Genomic DNA, 17304 nt, shown 5'->3' with positions numbered 1-17304 from the left:
AATCCCAACTATTCAGGAGATTGAGGCAGGAGGGTTGCCAGTTCAAGGCTAGCCCAGGCAATTTAGTGAGACTAGATCTCAAAATTAAAAAAAAAAAAATGGACTGGGGATGTAGCTCAGTGGTAAAGTGCCCCTCACTCAATCCCTAATACCAAAATCGAGAGAAAACATCCCACAGACTGGGAGAAAATATTTACAAATATTTTGTATACAAGGCATGAATATTCAGAACATATTAAGATCTACAACTCAACAACATCACAAGACCCAATTTAAAAATGGATAAAGGATTTGAATAGAAATGTCTCCAAAGAAGATGTACAAATAGCCAATAGCTATCACTAATCATTAGGGAAGTGCAAATCAAAACCACAATAAGGACCGGGCACAGTGGCACAAGCTTGTAATCCCAGTGGAGCAGGAGGATGGCAAGTTCAAAGTCAGCCTCAGAAACAGTAAGGCCCTCAGCAATTCAGTGAGACCCTGTCTCTAAATAAAATACAAAAGAAAAAAAAAAAAAAGAGGCTGGGGATGTAGCTCAGTGGTTAAGTGCCCCTATGTTCAATCCCTAGTACCAAACAAAATAAACACCACAATAAGCACTTCACACCTATTAGGGGATTCTTTTTTTATTTTTATTTTTTTACTTGATAGAACTTTATTTATATGCGGTGCTAAGAATCAAACCCAGTGCCTCAACACATGCTAGGCAAGCACTCCACCACTGAGCTACAACCCCAGCCTCCTATTAGGAGATTCTTTAAAAAATTATAGTTTTGATAAGGATATAGAGAAAGATGAATGTTTGTATCATCTAGTGGGATATAAAATTACACAACCACTGTGGAAGACAGTATGGAGGTTCCTCAAAAATTAAATGTACCATATGGTACAGCAATTCCACTTCTGGGTATACATCCAGAAGAACTGAAAGCAAGAATTTGAACAAGTTTTTGCATGCGAATATTCATAGCAGCACTATTCACAATAACACTACTCATAAAAGGTATAAGCAGGTGCTGGGGTTATGGCTCAGTGGTAGAGTGCTTGTCTAGCATATGTGAGGTACTATGTTCAATTCTGAGCACCGCATATAAATAAATGAATAAAATAAAAGTCTATTAACATCTAATTAAAAAAAAAAAGGTAGAAGGAACAGGTGTCCATTGATGGAAAACAGTGTGGTATGTATATGCAATGAAATATTGCTCAGCCTTTAAAAGGAAGAAAATTCTAACACATGCTACAACATAGCTGAAGCTTAAGGACACTGTGGTAAGTGAAATAAGACATAAAAGGACAAATATTGTATGATTCCACTTGAGGTATTTTAGATCAAATTCATAGCGACAGTTACTATGGGGAAGAAGAGAGGAATGGAAAGTTATTGTTTAATGAGCATAATTTCAGTTTAGAATTATGAAAAAGTTCAGGAGACAAACAGTGATGACTGTACAACAATGTGCATATATTAATGTCACCGAATTATATACTAAAAAGATGTTTCAATAGCAAATTTTATGTATATTTTACTACAATAAAAAAAATCTGATGGCATGCCTCTGGAGACCCCATGTTGAGGAGATCAGTCATTTGTAGGTAAATGTGTCCATCACAAGCACTATGGATATGTTTTACCTCAGCATTAAGCCATTCCCAAGGCCCATAGTGTTGAGAAATCACAGATGCCATTGCTAGGTGCCAATTCCTACATCCATGGTATTAAAATTGTTAGAAAATAGCATGTATTAAAATATAAAAGATGATGGTAAGAATGAGGTAAGTGGGCTGGGATTGTGGCTCAGCGGTAGAGCGCTCACCTAGCACATGTGAGGCCCTGAGTTCAATCCTCAGCACCACATAAAAATAAATAAAATAAAGGTATTGTGTACAACTAAAGAATAAATATTAAAAAAAAAAAAGAATGATGTAAGTGCTACAGACTTTTTAAATGTCACAGAAGAAAAGGGTCTTCATCCCATCCTATGTTTTCTAGACAAAGTTCTTACCACAATGTATTAACCCTGGCTTACATATCCTCTGAGGTTGCTTTATATTCACAGAACCTTCTTGAGAAGACTAGATAGGGGCAGTGGGTATATATGTAGTGGTATAGCATGTGCTTAGTATGTGTGAGGCCGTGGTCTTGAGCCCCAGCATTCCCTGCCCCAAATAGAAGCCTAACAAGTTGTGTTCACAGGGTTGACTTCACCTCAGTCATAAGTAATCAGACCAAGTTCAGAACATTGACCAAAGATCCAAACAATAGGCTAAGCTGCCAATGCATTCATTTCTAAGGAATTTATGGTAAAAAAATAAAAATTTTAAAGGCTAATTCAGCTGATAGCAGACCCTTGAACTGAATGGTCATGTAGGATATGGCTATAGCGCTAATGTTGGGCTGTGTGCAAACAGTGGAAGCTGGTAAGAATGAAGCAGAAATAATAGATGAGAGAGAGAGAAGAGCCTCAAAAAATCATTTCATAATTCCTGTCCTATGAGGCCTAGCTGTCCTTCTGAACCTGGGTTGCTAACTTGACAGATTTTTGTGTTCTTAAAACACTTTCCTCTGCCACCATCACTTTGTTAAGTTAGGTTATGAGACTCTTCCTTGTAACTAAATGATCCTAGAGTGAAGACATTTGAATATCTTCTGCAAGAATTTCCTGATTAGGCTGGAGATGTAGCTCAGTGGTACAGTGCTTCCCTGGCATGTGTGAAACTTCAATAACCAGCACCAAAAGGAGGGGGCGGGGTGTTCCCTATTATAAATAAAAAAGACTGCTTTGAAGAGTTCACGCTCCCTGGAGGGAATGTAACATTAGATGAAGGAGTAGGAATAGATCAAGGTATTTTCAGACTATAAGGGAAATAGCATGAAGGTAGAATGTTGTTATGGGTAAAGCAAAGAATTTGGGTGCAGTAATGGTCCTACATTGAAATCTTAGCTCTACCACTCCTTACATTTAACTTCCCAAACTGCAGTTCTCTTATTAGATAGTGAAGGATGTTAACACTTAGCAGAATTGATGTGAAAGTAATTTATATGTAATCGGTAGCATATAGTAGACATTGAGTAAATGAGTTTTATTGTCAAAGCATGACTGATAGGGCCTGTTCAAATTAAATGATAGCTAACAGGCTTGGCCCAATTTGCAGCATATTTTTAGTTAACAGAATTGTTCTCAAGTTTCCCCTCTTTTGGGCCCCCCTTTTGTTATCACCTGAATCCCTGTTAATGCCAGGGGAAGAAAAAGAATAGTTGAAATAAATAGCATGCAAATATTATGAGTAAAATTGGACTCTGAACTTTTTGAGAACAGGGAAGAGGTTTTATTACATCTTTTTGTTTCCAGTATCAAGTACAGAGACTGGTATATGATAAGCACATATTAGGTAACTCTGAATCAATAAAATTCAGAAATGAATTAATTTGATTTAATTTATGAACAACTAAATAGTCAGGTGGTGGTCAGAGGTTTTACACAGTGTCATTCTCTACCCCCAGATATCTCAAATGTGATAAAAATCTGTCAAGTCATATACTCCAAGCGACAGGTTTGCTCATACCTCAGTCATGATTTTTCAGAGCCCAAATCAAAGCCAGCAATGTTCTATATCAGCTGACAAATGGGTCATGGTAGTATTCCCAAGAGAAAAAAAAATGTGATCTCTAAAACCCAGGAGGATTGGCAAATGTGCTTCCATTTTGGTGGTAATAGGCACAATATGCAATGGCTTGTTCTTTAGTGGGAATGTCCTGGAATGCTCCAGATCATTGAACCCCTAAAAACTTCACTGATGTGGCAGGCCTCTGAATTTTTGTATAGTTTATCCCCCATACTCTGAGATTCATGTGCCTTAGCAAGGCAAAAGTACTTGCCACTTACTGCATAACAGGTCCAATTAACATAATAGTATTGATCTATTGAACTGATGTGATGTTCTGCAAATGGCCAAACAGTTCAGGTCCCTCTGGATTACATAATGGAAGATAGTACATGAATATTAACATTAGGGTAAGATCATGGATGTATATTATCACCTATCCTGTGAGAGTCTCATAGCAGGTATAGTTGAAGCCACTACTTGATCTAGTTTGGCTATCATTGGCATTATTCATCAGTTTTTTCAGAAGCCAGGCTGATGAATTAAATGAGAATATGGGAGGGACCATCATCCTTTAAAGTTTTGAGGGAGATACTAAACTCTGCTATTCCACTATAATGTGATAGATTTTTTATTTATTATCTTAGCCATTGTCAAAGAGCAGTTTCAAGGGCTTCCACTGGCTCTTTCTTACTACTACAGTAGCTCATGGTCTACAGATCAAGAAACTTACATGAGGACTGGGTTTGCGGCTCAGTGGTAGAGCAATTGGCTAGCAAGTGTGAGGCACTGGATTCAATCCTTAGCACCACATAAAAACAAATAAAGTAAAGATATTGTGTCCATCTATAACTAAAAATTTTTAAAAGAAATTAATGTGAAGGTTCTGCCAAATCTATGTGTATCATTTCAATTATACACTCAGAAACAGGAGAAACAAGTGGGTAGATAAGACAGACCTGGGCTAGGACTCCATTTATTACCTGACCCACATATATTGCCATTCCAGTAGGGGGACCATGCTAATGTGTTAGGTCCCAGGTATTAGTGTTACCTTGGACCCTGTATCCAACAACCCTAGAAAAATCTGGATCATTTCCTTATTCCAGTGTAGAGTTTTCTGAATAAATAGCCATTCATTCCTTTGGAGAAGAAGTAGGGGAATCACAACTATATATATTTGCTGTGGTTTAGCAGGGTCCTTCTGAAATAGGAGCATGGCCATCAACCTTCAGTTGATGGTTTCTGGGTCTGAGAACTGACAAAGATTTGTGACTTCAATGTAGTAACTGAACTCAGCCTTCTCCTCATTCTTTATTTTTTTAATATTTATTATTTTTAGGTGTAGATGGACACAACACAATGCCTTTATTTTTATGTGGTGCTGAGGATCAAACCCAGGTCCCGCCCGTGCTAGGTGAGCGCTCTACCACTGAGCCACAATCCCAGCCCTCATTCTTTTATTTTTATAAAATGAGTTTTTAATTGAGGTTAAAAAAACAACAGCATAAAATTTGCCATCTCAACCATTTTTAAGTTCAGTAGTATTAATTATGTTCACATTGTTTTGCAACAGATCTCCAAAAACTTTTCATCTTGCAAAACTGAAACTTTATCCCACTAAACAACTTCTCATTTTACCCTTCTTCAGCCCTTGGAAAGCATCGTTCTACTTTCCATTTTTATGAATTTTACCACTTTTAATCCACTATATAATTGGAATCATATATCATTTGTCTTTTTGTCTTCTCAACCTTTTTGCGGGGTGGGAGGGTACCAGGGATTCAACCCAGGGACGCTTAACCACTGAGCCACATCCTTAGCCTTTTTTTTTTTTGGTAGTTGTAGATGGACAGAATGCCTTTATTTTATTTGTTTATTTTTATGTGATGTTGAGGATCTGAACCCAGTGCCACACGCTTGCTAGGCAAGTGCTCTACCACTGATCTACAGCCCCAGCCCATCCTTAGCCCTTTTTATATTTTATTTTGAGACAGAATCTTGCTAAGTTGCTTAGGGCCTCACTAAGTTGCAGAGACTGGCTTTGAACTCGGTGATCCTTCTGTCTCAGCCTCCCAAACTGCTGAGATTACAAGCATGCACCACCTCATCTGTCTTCTCATCTATTCTTTTATAATTAAAAAAAATTATAGTTGTAAATGGGCAGAATACCTTTATTTTATTTGTTTATTTGCCACATCCCTTCTTTTTTAATATTTATTTTCTAGTATTAGTTGGACACAATACCTTTATTTTACCTATTTTTTTTTAATGTGGTGCTGAGGATCAAACCCAGGGCCTTGCATGTACTAGGTGAGTGCCCTACGCTGAGCCACAACCCCAGCCCTCATCCCCTCTTAATCTCTTTTAGTCACATATAGTGGGCAATCTATCCCATTATAAGAGCACCATGTTCTTTGAGTCATCTTCAAAATTCTTACAGGCCGTGCCCTCGTGGCTACCATTCTGAAATTCAGTCTACTCTTTGTCACACGATTAAGTGCTATCAACTAGCTTCTGCTGTGCTGAGATCTTATTTGCATTGCTACTAAGGAGTCCACCATCTCCTACCATCAGTCTAATTTAGGATAGCTACTACAAAATTCAATCATGCTGTGACTTCCCCCAACTTGCTGCCTTGGTAAATCAAGGCCCTTCTGAAAAGCATGATCAACATTCTCGTAGATTTTCCAGACTTAAGTATTGTTCCATTCCAGTAATTCTCAGTGCTTTTTGTTTTGTTTGTGTTAGGGGTTGAACCACCCATACTAAGCACATGCTCTACACCCCATCCCCATCTGAGCCCTTTGATTCCTTTCACCATAGTTTCCCATGGGTTGTGATACTTTCTTATGTAGATGTGGACTGTCAACTTCTCAAGGTTTACAAAGCCACCTCAGCTGTAGTTATCTCTTAGGGCCCTGTTAAATCTTTCACAGGAGAGTGCCCCAATTTTTTTTTCAGTAGTGGGAATGGAACTCAGGGCTATATGTATGCTAGGTGAGTACTTTACCATTGAGTTATAGCCCCAGCCCGAGAGTGCCCCAGTATTGGCGAACATTCCCTATCCATCTTTAAAGTCCACTCCTATTTATCCAGCCCTTAAACATACTCTCCAGGCACTCACCTGTAGATGTAAGTCAGATTGTACAACTACTTTGGCATATTATTTCTCTTTCCCCTTAGCAGATCCTATGCTCACCCAGTTGTACATTTGATCCTAGTCATGGATCTGATGGCCAGTAGGAATGATCAAGACGGATCCTGAGCAGAACCTGTGTTGTTTTATAAGGTACCCACAAACAAGAAAGAAGCTGGCATTTATCTTCCTACCTGGGACAGTGGGTCACTTCTATGTAAGCCCAGTGGAGTAAAAATAATCATAAAATTCAAGCTTCTCAAATGCATCTGTCTACATATCTTCACTCCTAATCTAAGTGTCCTGCTTCTTCCCTGTTAGGACCCAACTTTTGTGAGACTTGCCTATGCTAAAACGCAAGCCTTTTCTAAAATCTCCCACTCTTACAATTTTGCCTAGTAAATAACTAGCTGCAAGAGTGAGGTTTTCTTTAAATGATACCAGTGAGGTTCTTTGCTTTAAATTACTGATTGATACATCTGAGTCTATCATTTTCTTTCATCAGTTTTGGCATTTAGCAACAGTACCCACTACCACAATCCTGATAGCTGTTATTTCCCATATATCTTTCAAATGCTGGGACATTGCACCAGCTAAACAGAGAATCCCCTTCCTTCTACCTCCATATCACCACAACTCCCCACAGTGAAAGTCTTAAAGATACACATAGCATGCCAGGGATTCACCTGGCATACACCACGTTCACTTCATACACCACACTGCCACCTAGTCCTTGTGTGATTCAACTCTGGAATTCTAAACTTAGAGTCCGCTTCCTAGGACCACTCTTGGTACCAAATGTCTTAAATTAGAGTCCCTAGACACAGAGCCTGAGGCAGAGATTCTGGTTCAAGTGATTTATTGAAGAATTTGTTCTTAAGAAGAGAGGAGAGATGGAAGCAATTTAGTGTAGAGGAGGAAAAAATAAGGAATAATATGGATTCTAAGGCCAGCTTCAGTCTCATCCCACAGGGAAATTCCGAAACAAGAACTGTATCCCAGCCTGGGATGGTGGCACATACCTGTAATCCCAGGAGGTGAAGCCAGCAGGATTGCCAAATTCAAGGCCAGGAGCTGGGCATAGTGGTGGGTGCTTGTAAATTCCAGATACATTAGGCTAAAACATGAAGATTGCAAGTTCAAGATCAGCCTGGGCAAAATGGTGAGAACATGTCTTAAACAAAAATAAAAACATAAACAAAATCCAGGAGCTAGGTGGATATAGTTTAATAAAATAGTGCTTGCTTAGCATGTGGGTTTGATCCCTAGCATCACAAAATACAAAACAATGTTTGTCAAGCTACGAAGACCCAAAACATATAGTAGTAATATTATCTTCAACTAAGAATACATGTTTATAGGGCTGGGGCTGTGGCTCAGTGGTAGAACATTTGCCTAGTACATGTGAGGCACTGGGTTTGATCCTTAGCACCACATAAAAATAAATAAAAATAAAGGTATTGTGTCCATCTACAACAACAACCAAAAAAACTTAAAAAAAAAACATGTTGACAATCCTTGTCCACAAACCCAAACTTCCAATTCAACTAAAAATGGTTTAAGTCATATATATTTTTTAGTATGTATTTTTTTTAGTTGTGGGTGGACATAGTACCTTTATTTTATTTTTATGTGGTGCTGAGGATTGAACCCAGGGCCTCATGCGTGCCAGGAGAGCACTCTACCGCTGAGCCCAGCTATATGTTTTAATAGATTTGGTGCAAATGCCACAAAAATAAAAATGTGAAGTAATGCCTCAGATACAACTAGTGGTATTTATATGACATATGATCTATACTATATTTTTTTTAAGAGAGAGAGAGGGAGGGAGGGAGGGAGGGAGAGAGAGAAAGAGAGAGAATCTTTTTTTGTAGATGGACACAACACAATGCCTTTATTTTTATGTGGTGCTGAGAATCGAACCCGGGTCACGCCTGTGTTAGGCAAACGCTCTACCGCTGAGCCACAATCCCAGCCCTATACTATATTTTTTAATTAAAAAATTCTTAATTCTAAAATAAATATGACTTCAAACATTTTGGATAAGGAAGTATATATAGATCTGTTGCCACCATTTGTTAAGTTGCAAATATGACATACTTTTTTCAGAAGTAATCCTTAATAGTCCTACAATAGGGATTTGCATTTCCCCTTTTTCAAGTAATGACAGAAGCATATAAAGGTTACTTATTCAAAGTCACAAGTTAATAAATGGGAAAGTCAGATCTCTGAAACTTCAAAGACTGCTCCTTCCCATTACACCATGCTATGTCCACTAGTAAAATCATTGCTAGTCTATATGTGATATTAACTGCCTGTGATCCATGATGTTTTACAGAGAACACTGTGACTTCTAGAAGCTCTATTACCTGAACAGTTTGAAAAATCCCTGGACTTGATAATTTTAAATGTCTTCTCCACCTCCCGGGATTCTGTATGACTTAATAAATTCTAAGCATACTGTCAATGGTAGATTATTACTATTGTTATTTTAGCATTTTATGGAGGATATGTACTCTGCACAAAACTGAGTACTTACTAGCAGTTATTTTTCTCAGAGAGTAATTTGCATGGGATCCAGAAAGGACAGCTTATAAGAATATCAATTCCAAGTAAAAAGAAAATAGATTTGGGAGTTAGACCTAAATACATATCTAATTTTTGCCACTTCATTCATTAGCATATAATGAGACTATGTCACTGTGGGATATTGGGGGAGTAGTCTTGGTCTTTTTAGATGCCATACTATCTAACTATATCTATGTATCTTCTTAAATTTTGCAAAATATTTACCAAGATATAAAAGAAATCAAAGATCCTTTCTATAGATAATTTAAAAAATGGTTGTGAAAATATGACTTTTTTCTTTTACAAGAATGAGCAATAAAACATTCATATCATGTATGTGCTTCATGGTATGACTGGCCACCAAGGTCAGGTTGTCTTGCCTATGACTAAAACCATGGAACCAGATTCCAGGCCATGGATAAACTTTGCAATGATTCTTTTATCTGATTCAACATTACAGATTAGAATATCCTACCCCCATACTATCCACACTCCAGCTCCTCAAGCACACGGGACAGCAAGTAGAGCATAGAAGTGTCTTTGTATTGCATAATTTCCTCCATAAAGCTCTGTGTTGTCTACCAGAGGTACTGGTTGTCTGCACCAGTGACCATCCACTCCTGACAATAATGTAGGATAAAAGAGGATTCCTACTTTACCACTTGTGTTATTTTGCCTTTTATCTCCCTTGTCTTCCTTTCCTCAGGGTTTTCAGGGATGATTTGGAATGGCAACAATAAAGCTGAGCAATGAAACACATTAGGCAGTTGGTTGTGAGAGTCATTTCCTTAACCTTATTGACTGGGCTTAATAAAATAGAACTAAACCCCAAGACATAGTATGTGAAGTTTCCCACAGATTTGATTTTGCTCTAAACCCCAGATTGGCATTCAATCATGACCACTAATTTACTAAATTACATAATCACTTTTTTGTCACTGATAGTCTTGCTTGTGAATTAGTTTGGCTTATTTAGACTCTCACATTTGAATATATTTTCTTAAAAATATTTTTTAGTTGTCAATGGATTTTTTTTTACTTTATTTATTCACTTATATGTGGTGCTGAGGATCAAACCCAGGGCCTCACACATGCCAGGCAAGTGCTCTACTACTAAGCCACTGCTCCAGCCCCTTATATTTGAATATATTGATCTTTAAGTGCATTAGGAGCTGTTTTGGAGACAAAATGGTGAGAGAAAGGAGTGGCATTGAGAACCTCATCTGTAGACACCCCTTTATCCACACTGACCCCTGCTCTTCTCATGAATTCTAGTCAGAACACATGAATTTTCCTTCTCTGGATAGGCTATGTCAGTTCATGACTTTTAGAAAGTAGATACCAAGACAGAGATAAATTGCAACATTTATTGGGGATAACATCTGTGGAAGAGAAGGAACAGGAGTAGTCAGTAACTGAGCATCACACTTTTTACAATATTCTCTCCAGAATAAAAGTCAGATAATATCTGGACATGAATATACTCGTCATGAACTCTAGCAGTTAAAAAGAAAAGACACATTCATAATTTTAAGTACTCCTTTTCAAAGGTAGGGGGTAGTAGTCTGGGACCTAGAAGAATCCAAGATGGAATTAATCATGCAAGGATTTTATTAAGGAAAAACACCAATTTAAGAGAAATTAGGTCCAGAGCTGGAACAGGTTGAAGGAGCTGTCAGACTGTTATACAAGTCTGATCCTGAGTGTAGGAGTGAAGAAGAAGGTTGAGAAGAAATATTGTAGTCTGCTTTGCAGTCTGAGGAAGGTTTTCCAAAGTCATTGGGGCTTCTTCAACTTAAGTCAACCATCAGAGGAGTTCCATATCTCCCAGGAATAGGTTTACCTTAGTATTTCTGCCACACAATGGGTCATACCTAAATTTGTATTTATGTATGGCCTAAATACAAATGGATTTCAGTATCTCTGGAACCTTGGCAATTACCCTCCCTGTAACTGGAGATTTGCCAGTTGCATTCTTATGGTCAACCCAGGGAGATAATACAAAATATTGCATAAAAATATTTCATGGGCTGGGGTTGTGGCTCAGTGGTACAGTACTTGCCTAGCATGTGTGAGGCACTGAATTCAATCCTCAGCACCACATAAAAATAAATAAATAAAATAAAGGTATTGTGTCCATCTACAAAATAAAAAATATATAAAATATTTCATAACATATACATACATGGGCAGGTATCTGCTTTACTCTTTTATCGTCAAAGTAAAATTAAATAACTTTATACCTATAATTCTATTTAATTTGAATAACAAGCCTGAGGTAAGTACTACTGTTATCTGTATTTTTATCAACAAGGAAAATATGTATCAGAAAGGTTAAGTAACTTGTCCAAAATCACACAGCTCCAAAGTATCATGGCTAGAATTTAAATAGATTTGCCTAACTCTAAAACTGATGTGACAGGACTGGGGTTTTAGCTCAGAGGTAGAGTACTTTCCTAGCACTGGATTCCATCCTCAGCACCACATAAAAATAAATTAATTAAATAAAGGTATTGTGTCCATTCACAATTAAAAAAAAAAATTAAAAAAAGAAGCTGGTGTGACAGGTACCTGAGTTGGTGAACAAACAGTCCAATGCTCAAGGAGTACTGATCCCAATAACATACTCCTTCCCTGTCCCCTGGTCTGGATAACTAACATTTGTGGATGACTTCTTTGTTCTGGTCACTATGCTAAGTAACACTGTCTCACTCAGTCCTCAACTTCTTCCCTTGTGGTTTGGTTTTACTAGCCCTGTTTTACATATGAAAAAACAGGTTTGGAAAATTTTTAATATATAGTAACATTTATTGAACTCTTACTATGAGCTAGGCCTTTTTATCAATGATTTGTACATTTAACCCATTTAATCCTCACAATAACCTTGTGAAGTAAGTGCTTTTATTATTACTATTTTAATAGATGAGGACACTAAAGCACACTTGGAAATACAACCAAGTAAGTGGTAGATTGAAAGCTTGGTACTCTCGTTTCACGGCTTACTTGCTTAGCCACTGTGACAAACTGTTCAATGTCAGGACAGCTGGATTTAAATCCCAGGTTTGTTTGACTCTAAATTATTCTTTGTACAGGCCATACTTTGCTCTTCTGCTAAATTGTTCCTGATTCATCATTCATTTCAAAAACACTCACTGAGTACCTATGGTATACTCCTGTGCTATGTACCAGGGAAATAGAGATTATCCAAACAATCAAGTATTGGGCAAACTATAAAAAGCAAGAAAGAGGGGCTGGGGATGTGACTCCAGTGGTAGCACGCTCGCCTGGCATGCGTGCGGCCCAGGTTCCATCCTCAGCACCACATACAAAAAAACCAAAAAACAAAAAACAATGATGTTGTGTCTGCCGATAACTAAAAAATAAAATATTAAAATTCTCTCTCTCTTTTAAAAAAAGCGAGAAAGAAAGATCTCTGTATACTGATGCAGCATAACTTCTGAGATCTAAGTAGAAAAGCAAGGTGCAAATGTATTTTTTATTGGAAAAAAGGAATTACTAAAAAACTGGTCTGAACTCTCAAAAATGTTAATGTGATGAATGGCAAATAAAAGGGGTTGAGGAGGGAGTATGAAGTGTTAAGTTGTAAAATTTACAGGATCTCAGATGTTATTTCATTTACACACACACACACACACACACACACACACACACACACACACACAATGCTAGACTTCTGTTCCTGGATCAGGGATAAGACTGTTTTTACTGACACAGTAGTCTTAGCACCAGTTTTCTATGCTGCATTTTCCAGTAGGGTGATATAACAAGGACTTGCACATACAGTATTATTTGTACAAAATGAGAGAAACTCCAAAATTATGAATTTCAGAACTTATCTAGGATGGCTTCACAGTTGCCCATCCTTCCCTCAAACAACCCTAATTAGAAGTGACTATTTCCCCAGATCTTACTTTTAAAATTGATGGTATAAAGAAAAGGATTAAACATTTATCAAGTTTTAAGAAAGAACTCTAGTTCATTCCCAGTTGGAGGTAAGATTCTTTTCAGAAAAATGCCAGCTTAATAAGTGCAGAAGAAATGACAGAATTAGAAAAATCATCACATTTCAACCACCAGTGAAATCACTGATTCACATAAGCCTTTCAATAGATGTTAAAAGGTGAAAGATCGTATGTAGAATCTAAGTACAGCTTTGTAGTTAACTTGTATGTTGCAAGTGTGTGTATGAGTGGAAAGAGAGTATTTGGCATCATTTTAACCAAATTATCACACTTAGCATCATTAAGACTGGGCCAACTTGACATCATGTGCCTCCCTATGTAATGGAATATGAAGTTCCCAATATTTCCTATGAAACAGTTTTGCCAAAAGTGTCTATCTTAAATTTAGTCAATTTAGGTTTAACTTCTTAATTTAACTTCTACTTAATGAAAATCCAAACAGTCCAGAATGTGGAACATTTTTTAAGATAATAGGTCTCATCAGCCCAAAATGTTTTATTGTAATTTTTTAAAAGTGAGACAACTGTTTCAGATTAAAATGATATAAGAAACATAGTAATCCAATGCAGTGACTGAAGACTGATAGAAAATCAAACAAAACTAACTACAAAAGACACTTGAAGACAATTGGTAACATGATATTAAAGAATTGTTAATTAATTAGGTATAATAATGGTATTTTCCTAATTATTAGGTTTATGCTGAAATATTTAATGGTAAAGTGTCATGCTATCTGCAACTTTCATATAGTAAAGGGAATAACAAAGCAAATATATTAAAATATTAATTACTAAACATAGGAAGTTAAGTATGTGGGCATTTATTTAAATTTTTCGTATGTACAAATTTTTTCCACAATCAAGAGTTTTGGGGGAAATCAAGCTCTGTATTCCCAAGGGGAATAAGAACTGAAGGAGGGGTGTAAGGAAGTGAGGTTTATGTGGAAGATTGGGAAGTTACCTGATAACAGTTACAATACAAGCCTAGCATGGTGACACACACCTGTAATCCCAGTGGCACAGGAGTCTGAGGCAGAAGGATGGCAAATTTAAAGCCAGCCTCAACAATTCAGCAAGGCCCTGAGCAACTTAGCAAGACTTAGTCTTGGGGATGTTTCAGGTTCTCTGGGAAACCCTCTGAGTCAGAGATAAGCGGGAAGAGGCCTTATTGAGGCATGCACTTACCATCAACACCTGAGAAGTGAGCGACCCATGACTGGGGGCAGAGGAAGAAGTTGGACTGTGATGCAACTGCAACAAAATCTGCTGATCCTACCAGAGCTCAGGAGCAAAATAACCCTCTAGAATCATCCGAAATTGAGACAAAGGGGTGACCTTTATGTCTCCCACTGACCCCACCACCAGCTAGTCATTGGATTCAGACTGCACTTATGAAGGAGGCATAATTTCTGAGATCTAAGTAGAAAAGCAAGGTGCAAATGTATTTTTTATTGGAAAAAAAGGAATTACTAAAAATCTGCCCTTGGATGGGCAACTCCTTGTAATGGGCAGTTCTCAGAGAGGAACTCAGAAGCTGGAGGTATGCCTGCCTTGATCTAGAACAGGGGATCTGGGTGGTATATAACATATACCACCCAGACTACATTACTGGGTACTCAAAGCCACACTGTACAGGAGTTTTGCTTCATATGGTCTTGCTGTGATGTCCCCATCAGACACTTTTATTCAATTCTACATGTATCATAAATTCCTATTATTTATGCAAATCTAAGTGAGTTTCCTAACAACCCTGAAAAACTTAATTGAAACAATACATGAACAGGGCGTAGTGTCATATGCCAGTTACTTGGGAGGTGAAGGCAGGAGGATAACAAGTTCAAGGCTAGCCTCAGCAACTTAGAGAGACCCTGTTTCAAAATTAAAAAAAAAAAAATGTACTTCAGTGGTAGAGAGCCCCTGGTTTCAATCCCTAGTACCACAAAACAAATCAACTAACAAGCAAAACTCAACTACTAATTGAAATACAAAGTTCTACTATTTGAAGTCTAGCTTCACTCTGTTTCTGAATCCTATAGTTCAGTACAACAATCAAAATCTGAAATTTTACTACAGAGATTTCAGTAATGGCAAAAAACTCAAGATTCTATATTTGTAATACTCCATTCTAATCTATGACTCCAGGTTCTATTTTTGATTTCCAAGTTCTGTCAAGTCTGAGATTCTAAAACTGAACTTCAGGTGCCAAAATTAGAAGGCAGATTTTCTTTTCATTTAATAAAGTTTTTTTTTAGTTGTAGATGGACACAATACCTTTATTTTATTTTTTGAAATACTTTTTAAAGTTGTGGATAGACCTTTATTTATTTATTTGTATGTGGTGCTGAGAATCAAACCCAGTGCCTCACACATGCCAGGCAAGTGCGCTACCATTGAGCCCCAGCCCCAGCCCCACAATACCTTTATTTTATTTATTTTTTTATGTGGTGCTGTGAATTGAACACAGTGCTTCATACATGGTGGGTGAGCACTCAACTACTGAGCCACAACCCTAGCCCACACTTTTCATTTTTAACCCCAGATTTGACTCTTAGTTTTCTAGCTTCTAGCTAGAAGATGCTGAAAAGGGTTTCTTGAGAATTTGCCAAGTTACATAATACTTCATATACTCATAAACTGAGCTCTCAACTTTTTGGAATAACCAATCTCTTGATGAATGGAATATCTTAGCAATGGCTACTGCAGTAGGGAACCAGACTGGCCCCTGGCAAAACTGCTGTTAAGGAAACTTCCTAGTTTTCCTTTCCTTTCCCTCACCTACCTTCTTATCTTCGTGGCTTTTCTTCATATCCCAAGGCTCATTATACTTTCTCATGGTGGCCATCAAACCTACTTAATTCAAATGACATTCAAGAATATATTTGGAACTTTTTACATTAAAGTACAAATGAATTAAAATATTTCATACAGTCTCCTCACCCTGTATAAATATTTAAAATTTAAAGGCATAGCCAAAGAGTGGAAGCTCCTGAAGTAACATTTTACACATTTTCAAGGAGTGGAAGAGTTAATTTGAAAGGAAAATCACAGGACTTCCCTGTTGAACTTTTGAAATCATGTCACCTAATTGATTCTAGGATTTGGAAAAGTCTCTTTTCTTCAAATGGGGATAGGAAATCATGCAGATAGGGCAAGCCTCTTGGCTCAGTGACAAAGCACTTGCCTCCCACCTGTGAGGTACTGGGTTTGATCTTCAGCACCACCTAAAAATAAACAAACAAAACAAAGATATTGTGTCCACCTATAACTAAGAAGTTAAAAAGAAAGAAATCATGTGCATAATATGTGTAGAAGAGATTTGCGAATATTATGTAAATATTAGTTATTGTAATTATCACTCTCCCTTTTCTCTGTCTGCTATGACCGTGACTACTGTGCCACCTTTCGGACATTGTTTAAATTACACTGTTATTTGTCTTGAGTATCACCCAACCATATTAGATTTTTCTTGGCATAATTGAAGATCCCTTGGGAAAAAAGTTTCCTTGGTTGATTTCACTGAATTTATAATAAATTATTTAATATTAATGAGTTAAAATTATCTAGTTAACATTTACCAATGGAAAGGAGCAGGGAAACAAGGATGGAGAAGTCTTAATTCCTACACTTGAAATATGCCAGTGCGTTAGGGAGCTTCATAGCTTAGATGATCTTCCACCTGATTCTTGAGAAAGCATAAATTTTAGAGGAAAAAAAATGCTTTTGGCAGAGAAAACAGTATGGGAAAGCGCAGAGCTGTAAAAGTGCCTTTAAGACTGGCAAATTGGCTTTTTCTGTTACTGCGGCGCGGCGCGTGAGCCCTAAGCAGCAAAGTCTGTCCGGACACCCTGCAAGAGGCGGTGCGGGAATTCCCTGCACTGGAACCAGCGCAAGCGCCGCAAGTTTCTGGAGCTGCAGATCAACTTGGAGAACTATGCTCCCCAGGACAAGTGCTTCTCAGGCACCGTCTGGCTTAAGTCCACTCCCCGCCCTAAATTCTCAGTGTGGG

At 37.6% G+C, this 17304-nt stretch overlaps 1 protein-coding gene across 1 annotated transcript in view; it reads right to left on the bottom strand.

Annotated features, from left to right (window-relative positions):
• Window positions 1–7772: 7772 nt before the first annotated feature.
• Window positions 7773–17304, bottom strand: part of LOC308655546 (uncharacterized protein) — a gene marked incomplete at its 5' end in the record, with an annotated part of 28523 nt that continues 18991 nt past the window's right edge. Inside the window, one exon of the mRNA XM_081305617.1 lies at window positions 7773–7865. The remainder of the gene's footprint in view (window positions 7866–17304) is intronic.

Source organism: Spermophilus citellus (genome assembly GCF_964194105.1).
Source record: "Spermophilus citellus genome assembly, chromosome: 9".
NCBI classification, from domain to species: Eukaryota; Metazoa; Chordata; class Mammalia; order Rodentia; family Sciuridae; genus Spermophilus; species Spermophilus citellus.
The sequence above is the reverse complement of the archived record's forward strand: the minus strand, read 5'-3'. Positions and strand labels throughout refer to the sequence as shown.